The following is a 3,680-nucleotide window of genomic DNA, read 5'->3' as shown; positions in this document are numbered from 1 at the left end:
ATAATAAGATTATACCCGACATTGACAATTTTAATCTAGCAAAATCATTAGAAACATTGCAAGAAATTAGGAAAGAAATACCAAATATAATACAAAAAGAACAACAAACACAAAAATTAAATTACGATAAAACGCATAAAACTGTTAGCTACCTACCCGGTCAGAAAGTATTGATAAAATTCCAATTTCAGGAAGCAAACAAATCAAAAAAATTAGCATATAGGTATAGAGGACCTTTTAAAATAATTAAAAAGATATCTGACGTAAATTATGAGATAGAACTAATATTAAATGGAAAAACAACCACGGACGTCATACACGTACAAAGAATAAAACCTTTTACAGACAGAAAAAAAACACATGTTAATATATATTAAAAAGTAAAACTATAAAAACTAATAATAATCAAATGATATAATTACATGTTTGTTTTAGAAATATGTTTCAGTTCATGATATTAATAATAGCAAGCGCCATCGCAGAGGAAGAAATAAGCATAACAATATCCTCAGGAGCTTTCTTCAATGAAGTACCAGAAGTAATAGTATATGAAAAAAGTATACCTCTTATATATACACAAAAAACAATAATAGAAGAGGAAAATAACGTAGATAACTTATTAGAAGTAGAAAATTACTGCGAAAAAAAGAAAAATAGCTACTGCTACATTGTACAACAATCCCTAATCTTATTAAAAACCCTTAACATAAATATTAATGAAAACAAGAATCTGGAGAAATTAGCAGAAATAGTAGGAGATAGTAAAAAAAAAAACAAGAAAAGAGGCATACAATTCATAGGAGATTTTTACAATTTTTGCTGTGATATAGCAACCGAAAAACAAATAAAAAAATTTTATACAAACGAAGACAAACTAAAACAACAAGCTGACAAACTAAGGGACGTATTCGTATCAGATCACAAAGATCTAAACCAGATCACATCACAATTAAATAACTACACACAGCTGCAACTAGTAACAAACTAGAAAATTTAAAAAATATCTTTAAAACATACCTTACCGAAGAAAAAAAAAATGAATTAATGGAAAATACTAAAACTGATAAAGAGATAAAAGGGATGCAGGAAATAATCTTTAATACACTAGCAATAGTTATGAAAATTATAATTATGAAAGAGACACAAGTACACAAATACATTGTAAAATTGGGAAAATACCACCAGGACTAATCACTATAGACACCCTACACGCCGATTTACAGAAACTTTCGGAAATATTAAGGAAATGGATTTGAACTAGCAATAAAAATAGATAACCTCTCATTATACTACAATATACCAATAACTGAATGTCAGTTCTCAAAAACACAAGTTTTAATAAAATTAAAAATTCCAATTCGTGAATATAAGTCAGACTGGAAATTATTTCAATATGTGCCAGCCCATTTCAAATATAAAAATGCAACATGCATAATACACTCTGAGAAAACATACATGGCAGTAAATACAATCAATAACGAACATAGGATAATAGCTGGGATAGGACTTCAACATTGTGACCCTCCTTTAACAGACCTATGTTACACACCCAGGTTCCCCTCAGACTTAACACTAACACCGAGATGCGTAGAATCAATTTTCAAAAATTTGCCTCTGGAAGAAATAAACAAATATTGTTACTTTCAATGCGTAACGCAAATAAACAATGAAGAAACAATTATTAAACAAATCGGGGTTAACACATACGCAATAACTAACCCACAACCAACATTATTTATTAGGAAAGAAGTAGGGAACACCACAACGTCACAACAAATTTACATAAACTATGAACACCCCGGACTCATTAAAATAAAATTGCCATGCAATCACGAATTATTTAGAAATGAACAGATACTTATTCCCAAAATGTACCCTTGTGAACTAAGCAACAATAATAAATTAACTATACAGAGAGTGCTACCCATATCATGGACAAACATCAAATCACTAAAAATAATACATGAAGAACAAAAAGAAAACATTTATTTTACTAACCTAACAGAAATATTAAACACAGACTGGACAAAAGATATACCAAATTTCCACATTAACAAACAAATTAAAAATTATGACCAATATTTCAAAGACATTACATTAGACGGGATGCCGAACAGATTAATAGATGACTTTTTAGGAGACATTATTTATATAACTTGGCTAACCATTCTAACTATAAGCATAATTTTTATTTGCTATAAGATATACCCAGTGGTCATAACAGTACAATTGCTTATGACAGCACATACATTACCCCCACCTATACCTCCAAAACAATAAATCTAACACTTAAAATAAACTAAAAATAACTTAATTAATTAATTTTCGCTGCATGTGAAGACGTTCCACAGGATATCCATAAGTAAGTAGAGACGAAATGATCTGCGAAACAAAGACGAACAGCACAGATACGCAAGTCCATAATTCTCGACCTAAATAAAAAAAAAACGACACAGTATATATATATATTTTTTTTTTTGTTTAAACAACGTACCTTGTACCATAGTTCGGTAATAAGTTAAGCTAAAATTGTAATACCAATGATACGGATAGAGGTGTAAAAGTATCAAACTTTGTTTAAACCTTAAAACCATAATATAAGTAAAACTTGTAATTATCCCTTTTAACAATATTTAAAAAAAAAAAAAAACAAAAAACAAAAACCCATAATTTACACTTGTATGATATTCTCGCCAACAATCAGCACCGACATGTTCGACGGAATAAAAAGACGGCAAATGGAGCTGACGTACCTAATGTGGAAATTTTATTATTGAATTTAGATCTATAGAAAGATTTATTTACACATGTATGGAACCGATCGAGATTCATACTCAAAACAACAGAAGACCCCAGACCCATAGGTTACCAAAGAATATGTTACTAAATTACTAAACAAGTCATTTTTAAAGAAAAAGGAAAATTTTATTTGAAAAAAAAAAAAAGCAAAAAAAAATATTTTTTTCACTGGTTTCACTCCTCTTCCTCATCCGCCTCCAGGGCAGCCACGACCACGTCATACGGCGGCGGCTCGGCACCGATCGGCCATTCTATGGTGACCTTATAGGAAAAGGCCAGCTAATAAAATATACAGAATAAAAAAAAAGAAGAAAAAAAGAAGAAAAACAATAAAATAACATACCAAAACACACATAATCAATGCTCGTATTTTCTCCAATTGCTGGCATGATGCGGGAGGTAGAAAAACAATGGGGATCGGAGACACACTAGACGGGGTTATGGATGACTTGAAATAAGTCAAAACAGCTACTAAACCATCAAAAAACACATCAGCAAACACAAAAAACAATAAACGAAGAACAAGCATTTTCTACGTCAACATATTTCAGACAACACAACTACATAATTCCATAGTCAGTAGTCAGTAGTCATCAATAACTAAACAGCGTGACCAACAGACATAAATGCGGCTATTCAATTTAAATTTTTCCATATACGGGGCACAGGTGTAAAATATGAGGTCATATTTTTTGTAATTTCGGGGACTGTTGTATTATATGTATGAATATTTTATAAGAGATGTTAGTACGTAAGAAATAAGTTAAGAAAAACTATAGAAAATAAGTAAAACAGTAAAATTCAATAAGTTAAGCAATAGTTAATTATTCACAGAAATAGGTTAAAATAACAATTGTGCAATAATCATAGTATCTATAATT

This window comes from Aphis gossypii, chromosome X (assembly GCF_020184175.1).
Source record: "Aphis gossypii isolate Hap1 chromosome X, ASM2018417v2, whole genome shotgun sequence".
Lineage (NCBI taxonomy): Eukaryota > Metazoa > Arthropoda > Insecta > Hemiptera > Aphididae > Aphis > Aphis gossypii.
Note: the sequence above shows the minus strand (reverse complement) of the source record.